Here is a 12,391-nt window from a genome sequence, read left to right as displayed (position 1 = left end):
CATATATACGACACACTCTAGTGCCAGGACTCACATAAACACACATGTGTAGATGATCGTTTACTTGCTGTCATTCATGTAATTCCCTCGATTGACAATGCGATGATGTTTTAAACTGTAGTGTGAGTGACATGCCAGAAAATTGCAGGCGTCTGTCAAAGATTAATAGCCTTCCATGCGCGCACACACACACACACACACACACACACACACACACACACACACACACACACACACACACACACACACACACACACACACACACACACACACACAGGAGATCCAGCCATATAGATACAAAATAGAAAGTAGATATTTTGGTGGAGGGAGGGATTCCTTTTGTTTAGATGTTTTAATGTATGCCAGCCGTACTGCACACGCTCCCATATGAATAAATTCACCCTCCCAGCATGTTTGCACTGCGTCTGTAATTACCACTGTCGGGGTGTATTTTGACATGCTTTCAGCAGCAATAGCAGTAGCACTCGATATCTTTCAGTAAGTATGTACTCGCCGCGAGGAGAAAAGGTTAAAAGGTAAATAGAGCAGAGTGGGGTGTCTCTGTCTGTCTCCCCTGTCTTAGTCTGTCTGGGTACCTTTCCATTGCTACTCCAGGTAGCAATAGACACTTTCAGATGGATACAGTATGTTGTATCAGAGAGGTAGAGCAGCTTTAACCTTTACCAGACACTGGACTCAGCACTAATAAGCCTGCCCTTTCATACTTCTTTCTTCTCTCTTAAACCTTTACTATCCATGATCATATTTGTAGTTTGTAATATTCCTCTTAGAGGAATCTTTGGTTCTGTTGTGTTGTATAAGTTTGGTCCTATGTGACAAACCGTTTGAACTTCCGGTTATAAGACATTCACTGAAAGAGGAGGGGTGAGACGAGCAGAGACATTCAGACAGAGTTCTCTCTGAAAGCTCAGCTTGAACCCAGGAAGACGCAGTAGCGGGCGCTGATCAATGGCAATGTGAACAAAGTCACTTTAAGCTGTGTTATTCCTTCACTTGACAGCGCTGGGAGTTCGAATGAGGGATTGGTAGACAGGATTTTAACAGACTAAAGGCAAAAGTCAAAAGGATTGTTCCCCCCCCCTACGGGTTTGGAGGTTAATTCATCACTTGTGTCATGAGAAAAGGCTGTTATAAGGGGGTAGAAAGACTTGTGTCAGACATACCTTGGTAAATAATATGAACATGACTCAGTGCTTTGTGATCTTTAGAAAACTTTATTAATGGTCTCTGAGTGGGTGGGTCTTCACACCTTTGTAATGATTCTTATTAGAGGTAAAAGAATTTGGAGAAAGAGTTCATCTGACATAAATAGACTAAGGAGTCGGGTAAGAGAGACAGGGGTTGAAAGAAAAGGGACATTGAAATGGAAAATGATCTAAAAGTAATCATCAATTGAAATATGGATGGATTGGAGTTTGGGTAATATTCAAAGCAAATGGGGTTTGATTCTGCCTCAGCTCTCCCCTCTGTCACTTAGTCTGACACCAACCACCATGCTGTGCCCTCTCCCTTCATATTATTATAGTGGTGACTCCGAATAGTTGACTACTTGACGGTTCGACTGAGATTCAAAACAGGCTACTTAGATCAAACCGTCAAGTCGCAGTGGTGAAAAACATGGTTATGAAACAAAGGATCATTCCATTTAGGCTATATGGGGATGATAAATATCTGATTTTACATATAATTTCTTTGTTTCACCCAATAAATCATGATGTATGGCCTATTTTGGAATACATGTATTAATCAGAGCACTCACATAAGAACATAGCACTATCAGAGCGCAATTTGTTTTTAAATTTGTGAACGACTGTCAAAAATTCAACAAGTTGGGGTAACCTGCAGAGCTCGCAGCTCTCTCTCATTGACTCTCCACTCTGTCCCTTGTCATTCCCCTTCTTTCTGTGAATTGCTACAATGGGGGGAAATTATTTAAGGGCTTATTACAACAACTAAAAGCATGCAGGCTAACTAAGTGACGTGTTCTGTCTGTCTATCGATTTCCGCTCCATTCTATTATAATTTTTCTACATGCAACTTAAACAGAGGGGCAAAAACACAACTGACAACACATGGAGCCGGGCACGTTTAAGCTTTTTTGTCTGTGGAAAAAATGCAAGCAAAGGAGAAGGAAGGAAAAAATAAATAAATCATTCACCGATCAGTCGACTATAGGCATGTCTGGACCAATCAAATTTGACTATGTACATTCTTAGTCAGGGCACCAACATTATTCATGACCTTGGATGCAATCACCTGCGCAAGGCTCAACAGCAAAGTTGTATTACAAAACCTCCCCAGACACACTGACACACATGCATACCACTGAAATACACACATAGAAGCAAGCAAGGCACATTTAAACACACACATATACACTAAACACTTCCCATGCATAGCCGGTGGATGTTATTTATTGTTGGCATTTATCTCCGAGTGACCAGCACTGTTTGTGCTTATAGCTGCGAGCAACACCAAGCCTTCAGTCCACATTGCCCTGCTGTGTGGAGATTGTTTTTCCAGCTCCCTTTTTTTCCCCCTGTAATAACCAAGTCAAATGTCACGCTTCACTGTGCAACAAGCAATGGTAACAGTCAAGAAATGAGGACCCATTCCTGCCTCCTCTTAAAGATGTCCATCCACACCCTGCTGCCAGTGATGGAACTCACAACATCATTTCACCTGTTGTGGTGCCATTAAGAGCAGACACAGCCAAACAAAGACAGAGGAGCATAATCTGTGACGGCCAGTTTACTACATAAACAGTTAGTTGTAGGAAATATAGTGCAGGCCTGCCAGTGACAAATCATTTTAATTCATTCTAAGCCTCTCGCTACAGTGTGAGTGAATGAGCCTGTTGATATTGCTGCTGTCATGCCCTAAACATATTTAAAACAACACCACGAATTCTAAACCACTCCATGTAAAACCTGACACACAATATGGGCTTGATTAGTCACATATGCTCAAGTGCCATAAAAACATCGTTAATTCTTGCACTTACATCATTCCGTGACCTTAGATTTTTTCAATATGACTAGGGACCATGGAGAACAAATGGGCTTGTGAAGCTGCTGTTGTAACACTGTGGACCACATACGAGCAATTAAACAGTACATTAAAATCCCCTCTTTACGATCATATCACACTTGTCACTGATCCATTAGTAGCTATATCTGCCAAGCAATGAGAATCTTAATTGCAAAATTAATTCTGGCCTCTGATTGATGTGACAGTCAAATTTATGGCTTGTGCGAATGCTGGGTTATGCAGTAGACAAATGCGTGACAGTATTGCTGACAATTATAGCAGACTAATGGCCTGTTTCATAAGCGCCAACCCTGGTGGCCTGGTTTAAAATCCTCCCTGCCATGTTTTTTACCATTGGACTGTAATTGAAGCATCCAGGAGTACTCCATTTGCAGTAAATTTGCTTTTGTTGAAATCCTATTTATATAAGTCTCTGAAATCAGTATATACAGTAGAAATAAAAGCATTGGTTCCCCAACATGGATGATATGGTATCCAAACAAGCTCAATATTGTTGTTTTTTTCTCCCAAGTCAAGGCAATCATCATCAGTAGTGCATTGCTTTACACAATTATTCACAGCAGATGATATCTCTGTTCCTTTTTCTTTAGCATTCCTCTAACAGTGGTACACAGCTGGCTTTTGTTGTGGTGCCCACAGTACCAGAGGTGGAAAAAGTACTAACATATTGTACTCAAATAAAGGTATCAATACTTTAAAAGAAAAACTAAAAAATTACTCAAGTAAAAGTAATAAGTAGTTCATTTAAAATGTACTTTAAGTAAAAGTTACTTAAAATGCAGACGGGAGGGATTTAGCCAGTGTCCTACATACGTTGTCCTACAGGTTACTAGTGCTAGACAAAAATTAGCAATGCCACGAAACATGTTGTTTTACCAATTGGCAATTTGCTATTAGTCATGAAAACTTTGTTTGAAGTACCAATGCACAAATACTTCGCAAAACATGCTTCCACAGATTAGATGTGGAGTTATTGAATGCTGCCAGTTCAGTTACCTTTGGCAGGCACATCTGGCATTGCATGATAATACTATTGGCCCTCTTGAATTTAAATGAAAAACAGTCTAGTGACGATACGCGTCAGTGGGGCCGTAAACTGTGTAGCAACTCGCTGGCAGGAGAGCCGCCCGACGGGTCCATAGACAGACCTCTCTGGACGCAGCTCGGGAGACGTTCTCCGGAGTTGCAGGGAGGGGGGAGGGACAGTTAGCGGCAACAGGTCAGCGGACCGCTAACGTTAGCCAGCAGCAGTCAACCTAGATGCTGATCATTTGTCACTGTAGTTTTTCCGGGCACAATTTTATTTTCTTCCTTTCGGTTTTTGTTAGTTTACGTTTTTTTTTGTTTTTTTACTCCTACACGGATGGGATTTGTAATGTAGAGAAATACAATACTTCACTCAAAATGTAATCAAGTACATTTTAAATTACCGATGAAAAATACAAAATACACAACAAAACTACTCAATACAGTAACGTGAGTAGATGTATTTAGTTACTTTCCACCTCTGCGCAGTACAGTACAGTACCATTCATGAAGCCGCTGTATTAAAGTTGGACGACAAGAGCAAACTTATGAAGCTGTATTGATTTCCTCGCTGCCGAGATCCATTTACCGAGTCGGTAGAGGGGGAAATGAATTGATACAAGGCAAACAAAACATGACCCCTTGTCTTTGGAGGCAACTAAATGATGCACAAACCTGTTGAGTTAGAGCCAAGTTCACCCCTTCTCATTCTTCCATTTACTGCTCAACATGGAATTTAACTTTGCCGTTCTTCCGGTCTGGGATAGTTTTGTTAAACGTTGTAAAGGTGGAATATGGAAAAACAACATCTAAGCCCAGAGCAAGGGCTCCAATATGCGAAGCTATCAAGAATCTCTGCAATGGATGCATCTTTAAGGTTACATGAGATGTTCTTTTTTCTTTTCTTTTTTTTTAAATCAGAATCAGAAAAAGTGGTAATGCCAAGTAGGTCAGCACATTTAGATTTAGTGCATAAGAAAAAAAAAAAAAAAAGCTTTACAAAATACAGAGTTTATCTGGGATCAATTTGCTTTTGTATGAACAATTGAAATAATCTAAGAAATTTGATCATTTCATCCTATCCTTTTAACTTTCATCTGTGTCTCGGCTTACATGTCATTTCACTCCCTCCACTTACAGACACAAAGCAGAAGCATTAACCTTTGAAGGATTTAGGAGCGCAGCATTCCGATGATGATAAACCTTTTGGGTTATTCCACTGAAGGGGTGATAAACAGTGCTATCTTAAACTATCTACAGCCATGCCAAAAAGAAATGACATCTTTGGTGTTAATATAATTAGATGTCAGTTAGAGTAATGCTCTTTCACAGTAAGGATGATGTAATATGTTACAACTTTTGCTAATAAAATGCTTAAGACAGACTCTTTCTTGTCTGTCTTTTAAGGAGTTTATTTATAGAACATCAGGTTCCTGAGCCAGATATTTTTGCCTTAGTAAAACTTGGCAAACAACTCGAGGAGATGAGTCATTTCTTACCGGCAGAGCTGATAATTTAAGGTGCTGCAACCTTTCTGCAGATATTCACACATCTTCGATAATGAATTCCCCGTTGTACTCTATAATATAACTTAAAAACAAACCAGCTGCTAGAATATAATTGAGTGTAATCAGCAAATTGCTCTACTATTACAAATGTCTGGAAATAGCTCACCCTTACTCTGTTAATGTGTTCTGAAAATACGGTTGGAACTCAGGTGAAGTCAAATTACAGGAATTGATCTGAAGGCCTTTGAAAAGAGCAGTGCAGTGCTGTGGTTTTACAACCTGCAATCAGTGAGAGCATCTATGGATCTACAGAGCTCTTCAGAACAATTTGGCAGCAGCGGATGCATCTTAGAGGTCAATTTCTCTTTCTCTTCATGGCTTGAAATGTCTCTAAAATGACAGGGCATGGTGATCTGGTAGGTAAGGGGTCCATTCTGTTACCATGGCACCTAAAATCCTTTCCCCATCTCTAAAAAGCTTAGAGATACTTTATCCAAATTGTCCACTGAAAGCTTCATACAATTCATACTTTGCTCTTACTCCCTGACGTTTAGCAGACACTTTTCTCCTCAGTTCTTCCCCTCTGTTCTCTCCTTGCTTTTCTTCGTTTATCACTGAAACCTGCTATTTCAAGAATGCGGATGATTCCTTCCTACAATATTAATTTGGCTACTATAGAATGGTTCTCTGATCAAAGTCCAGAGTTCAGAAACATGCTGTCATAATTAAAGTTAATGCTGCCAAGCGTGGTTGAAGACAATGCCAGACTGGTTAACGATTTCCGTGCGTGTCTCGTCGGCGCCACCTGTTTTCGTTTAGCACTTTTCAGCAGCTGTTCCCGTAATTATGCTTGCTGTCAGTGCAGAGAACGGGAGGGTGCACTGCAGCATTGTGCTATAGCGATAAACAAGGTAGTTAAAGGCCACTTATGGCGACACAGTCACTCTCCCAAAGGGGATTCAGCGTCTGTTTTCAGAACACATAATGGGTTGAAGTGTGTATGTGCAGTTGGACATAGCAAAGCACTTTTTATCCACCATTAGCTTGAAATGAGAGGCATCTGCTTCATAATGTACGTCTATACAGTGGTTCCACTGAAACGCCTTTTGCAGACACTTAGAAAGTCACCTTTTATTTTTTTAATCTTCTCTTTGATTAGATATAATTGCCTTCTAAATCGCCCACAGAAACATCTAGTGTCAAGCCAACTCTGTATGAGTCTGTTTTTGGTTGCTCACAGTGAGATCCCCTTATTGATAGCCAGTAGCCACATTGCATTTGCAGTGATGTAGATAGGTCTGGCCTCAGATGCCCTCATAGACACAGACTTTGTTCTGCTAAAAGCCCAATGAGCTTTTTCATTAGAAAATCCCCAAGGGTAACAGTTTGTAAGTGCTGAGTCAAAATGTGCCCATTGAAGAACATGTAATGTTAGTTAAACACTTAAAACCTGCTTCTGCCAGCTGCGCACTTCATGCCCTTTAGTGTAGTGTAACAGCATCGCCTCTCAGGCCCTCACTGTACCTGAAAAGGGCTGAATTTGTTTTTAGGCTTAGGGGTATTTAATATTCGTCCCCAATGTCAGAAAATGTTGCCAGGAGAAAGACCGCCAGAAGAAATTTGTGTTACAATACTTATCACGCGTGCACCACTTTTGCAATTACACCCATGGCTGATTTCTTTTAGCCGTTTTAAATTCATTTCCAATGACCTTTATGTCGCCAAATTGGGCCAAGTGTGGAAAGAAGTTTCCAGCAGTGTTAATTGTTTTAGGCAGTGATGTGCAGAGAACTCTGAGTTATGTGTGAATAGAAGTAATTGTGATTCATTTGCACTCTCTGTTTCTCTCTCCCTTGTATCTCACGCTTGCTTTTTTTTTCTGTTGCTCTGTTCCTCTTGACACACACTTGCACACATCCAACACACCTTTCTTATTAGCACGTGACAAGTTAAGCGAGGTAGAAACAAAACAAAAGGCCTATTAAGCAGGCAGGGCTCCTTGGCTAGACTGATGAGCAATGCTTTCCTCTCTCTGCCCTCCTCTGTTCACCTGCTCGGGTCTCTGCTCAAATGCTGCCTCTATCGCCCTCCCCTGCCAGGACAATAGACTGTAATGAATGGATGCTACCCCGTCACAGTGTTAATTAATAAAGGACTTAATCATATAATGGAGTGTGACTGCATGGCTGTGTCAGAGAGAGCAAAAAAACAACATGGGCTTCTTTTGTGATGAGGTGGCCGAGTGGCCAGTCACTTGAGCCGTTTGAGATAATGATAATAATGATATTACAACCCCTCGTAACCACTTAAAATTGGTTTGGTATTAAGTCTTACCTCAATGATTGGTACATGAGATCACCCACGTACCTTTTCTGCGCCAGGCAACATTGCATATTTGCAGCTGGCCACGGTGTCTTTTGGAGTTGTTGTGACTTTAAAAAACGTGATGCAACATCAACTCCACACTCTACATCAACTGTACCTCTTCTTTTCAAACAGTTAACAACATGTAATAATATAATGTGGTGTGGCCATGACAACAATTTTAAGACTGTAGAGACACTTGCGGAAAACAGGATGGTTTGTGGACAATTGGCAGCTTTGTTGCAGTAAGAACACCATTAAACACAGTTTAACAGTGCCTACATGTAAACAAGTGTGTACACACTTGTGTGTACACACTTGTTTACATGTAGGCACTACAGGAACAGGAAGATGCAAACATGTACTGAGCAGCAGATGTATCAGCAGATATATCCAAGTTTTACTGTCTGAACAGACAAATCTGAATATGATTCTGGTGTTTGTTTTTGGAAATCTGACAGGCGACAATGTCATCTCGAAAGTGTGTTGTTAATGGGCAGGTGTACTTTGTTCCTGGCTTTAGCAGCTATAAGGGTGGAGGTGATGGGGACCAATCATTATTATTGAGTAGTGATCTGGAGATGGTTAAGGAGACAATTTGGATTTAGGAAGGTTAAATGTGCCTTTATTGACATTCATAAAGAAATAAAATTCATCATCTGCATTTAACCCATCCTATAGGCCTACATAGGAGCTGTGAGCAGCCACAGGCTCCACAAGTCCTGACCTAACAAACCGGAGACTAGAGGAAACCCACACGAACATGGAGGAGAACATGCAAACTCCACCTAGAAAGGCCCCGAGGATCGCACCCAGAACTCAGCAGTGCCTACTTGCTGTGAAGCGACAGTGTTAACCACTGATCCACCTTGATTTGTCAAGTCATGTTAGCAGCAGGTTTCCTGCCTGTGACCGTACCTGAGATAATAATTGGATTTGAGACAAACATATTGACACAAGATGTTGCCGTTATCAATTTGGGATTCTGGCTGATAACACAGACATATTTCCTGGTTCTTTTTGATTTAAGCATGCCCCGGTTTTAGTGTTTTTACATCAGTAAATCTATTGTCAGTACTTTTATTTTCTCTGTCCCAGGTGCATAAACGGTGCTGAGCTTTGAACAATGAGGTGACTTTCTTTCTTTTTTTCTCCTGTTCAGAGGTAGTTGATTCCAGCTCTGCCTGAGCTGAATCGGTGCAACGAGGCCTGTCAAGCAGCTTGACAAACTCATTCTTGGCTAGCGGCGCTTGTTCCTGTCTGATGAAAATGTTACACTGCTCCCTCATTCTCTGCCTCGGCCTGCTATTCCCAGAACACAGCTCTGAGTGGGTGGTTATTCTGTCATCATTTTTTAAGAGAGCGTGCGTGCGCACATACAGACACACAGGGTCCATCCAAAGTAATTTTTTTATCCAATGTATTACTATGTTCAACTGCTAGGCTAAAAGCCTCTCCAGGGACATAACTCATATGCCCTATTTATTTTATTTTGATAAAAACATCTTCATTAAAGATAAAGACTGCCAATGACGCACAAGGCCATTCATCCAAAAGATCACATGCCACGAGTTGAGTTAAGGTTGCGTCAATATTTTCAATTCACAAGCTGTCAAAGCTTTCTTTGCTGACAATTCTGACTCGATGCCTTCACAAGCTCCAAACAAGAATGGGAAGTTAAACATTGTTGATGCATTATATTTACACCTGCACCACATGTTTTTTTTTCTTGTCCCCTATCCGCTTCATTCAGCCGTCTGAGGGGAAGCAAAGGGTCATTTCCTGACAAGAGCTGGTGATTTCTGTGATACAACCGGAAGTGTTGAAATGCAGCGTGATTAAATGGATTCCAGCGGTCTGACTTTACTGTGGGTCCAGTCACGGACAAAGCCCAGTTGGCAAGTTGTACAGACAGGTGTACTGCCGTTTTAAAAGCAGGAGAAGAAAAGCAGCGAGAAAGAAAAAGAGGCAGATAGGAGGGCTGTCTGGAGAATAGGGGCTCAGTCAGAGGGTGTTGAAAAGAGCCTCCACCTGAACGCACCGCTGCATCCTAATAACTTCTCAGCCTCCGAAAAAAACAAAAAAACACCTTATGCTCTATCTTTCCTCCGCTTCACTCTTTTTCCGAGCAGCTGTGAAGGGCACACACCTGGCTACCATCCATCTGGATGTGTGTGTGCACGCGCGTGTATTGATGTGAGTTTATTTAAAGAGGTCTTGCGGTGGGTTTCTGGGGTTGATTGCTCTCATTGCCAGTATTGTTCATGTGGATTTGGATGCCATAGCAATAACTACGCACAGACAGTTCTATCTGGCCAATCACAGCATGACAGCACCGCTCTTAAGCTTCCTGTGGAGCGGGCTCGGGATAGGACAGTTGTCAGCTCTTAAATTTTTTTGCGATACATTTTTTTATTGGCACCTTCAGACATACAAAACAAAGTACACAACGTGTGACAGGTAATAGTAGACGGTGCACAGAACAGATAAACACAAGGTGAACTAGAACAAAAACCCTCTCCCACCCCCACCCTCTGCGGTCTCCAGGAAAGCAAAACAAAGAATCAAACAGAAATCACACCTTGCCTAGTTTCTCTCCTCTAGTTCTTGTGGTGTTGAGGTCATTAGGTCTGATATTTGTGCTGCTGCGCTTTCCCACAGGCTGATATTTGATAGTTTGACTTTGTTAATCCTTGCTGTAGAGAGCTCGAGCATAACTGTCTAGAAAATACGCCAAGCACTGTTTTATACAAAGCGAGTGGGGGGCCACCGCTGATCTATCATTTTCTTAGTTGCAGTTGAGCCAGCTAGCCAAATTCTCCTCTGTCTCCCAAGCAGGTGTAATTTAGAGTCGCCATTAAGTAACAAAACAATCGGGTCAGTAGGAATTCGACATCCTATCACATCAGATATTATTGATGTTGTTTTATTCCATAACTCATGCACCTGTTCACACTCCAGTTTATTCAGGTTGACAGAATGTGCAATAGGGAGTGGGAATGACTTTAGAGACGGATCTCTTCTGAGGAGTACAATATGTCCTATGACATATGTTGAAGTGGATCTGCTGGTGATTTGGTTTCATGGAACAGTGGATAATATTGTCCCAAACTGTCTCCCAATTAATTGCATTCCCCTCAGGGCTCAGCTCTCGTTTCCATTTTCCCACTATTGGGAGTTCTCCTATGGATACTTGCATCAGTTTAGCATAAATCCTGGACACTAATCCTCTCACAGGAAAATCAACAAACCATTTAATGACTGGGTGCGCCTCAAGACTGTTTCCCCATGGCACTCCATAACATCTTAGGGCTGATCTTAAGCTAAGATAAAAATAAAAGGATGTCCTGGGGACCTCAAAACTAGCTCTCAGGTCTTCAAAACTCAACATACCTTTCTTATTGAATAGCTGGTCTAAAGTATAGGGTGTAAGGGGATCATTGTGCTTAAGAAATTCACACAAGGAACTATGTTCCTTTTAACAACAGCAATCCTGGACTGCAGTGATGCCGGCAGCGCAGACCAGTTGGCCAGATCCCTTTGAACACTACTTAATATAGTTTCCTAGTTGTCCTGGACAACTCCCTGTAGCGATGTGTGTATGATGTTGCCCAAATATGGTCAGCTCTTATCTGCTGAACATAAATGTGTGTAAGGATAAAATATATGGGAATCACTCTCATTCTCAAATACAACTGCTGCTGAGGTGCCCTTGAGCAAGGCACCAAACTCCCAAGAACTCGAGTAGAGCAGATCAGTGGCCAATAGCACAGGCTTGCACGTCTGAATGGGAGACGTGTTACCTCTTCTTTGAAATGTACAGAGAAAGAAGCAGCGTCTCATTTTCTTATGTCAAACTGTGAGGGAAGAAAAACTGTGGACTGAGATCAAAGCTTTTGGTTTCAGCACATTTACTCAGCTATGGTATGTTGGCTATAGCTCAAAAACCTTCGGTAGACACTGAACCCCTGAACTGAAATTATTCTAAAGCGTCGCTAAATCTTTACCAGGTTTTCCTGTAGTCAACATAAGAAAGGAAGTGCCAGTTCTTCAATGCTTTTGGTGTTTTTCTCTACACCATTAGCTTTCTCTCACACCCCTTTTCCCCATCTGGATGGCTGCAAGCTCGAGGTAAACTACACAAAAGATTTTTCTTTGGTTATTTGTTTTTTACTGATACTCTATGTTAGGAAAATTGTCAGAAAAGAGACTGGAGTGGTTGTTTGATGGACAATTTTCCAGCTGATTTGATCATGCTGGGTGTTAGACACTTAACAGTTCTCTCTCGTACCTCTCTGTCAGCTGAAATGAACTGTTTTTTGTGTACCATGCATCGGGATCTGCAGTACCAACCCTGCAACAAAACACTACTATGGTAATTTTCAACAAAAGGCCCATGGATCGCACGGGGAAGCAGGGTC

The 12,391-nt window shown here is 41.5% G+C and overlaps 1 protein-coding gene across 4 annotated transcripts in view; it reads left to right on the top strand.

Moving 5' to 3' along the window:
- LOC114549067 (partitioning defective 3 homolog) overlaps positions 1-12,391 on the top strand; it is a 387,004-nt gene that overhangs the window by 198,636 nt on the left and 175,977 nt on the right. The gene's annotated exons all lie outside the window — the stretch shown is intronic.

The sequence above is a fragment of the Perca flavescens genome, chromosome 22 (genome assembly GCF_004354835.1).
Source record: "Perca flavescens isolate YP-PL-M2 chromosome 22, PFLA_1.0, whole genome shotgun sequence".
NCBI classification, from domain to species: Eukaryota; Metazoa; Chordata; class Actinopteri; order Perciformes; family Percidae; genus Perca; species Perca flavescens.
This window is presented reverse-complemented; position numbering and strand designations above follow the sequence as displayed.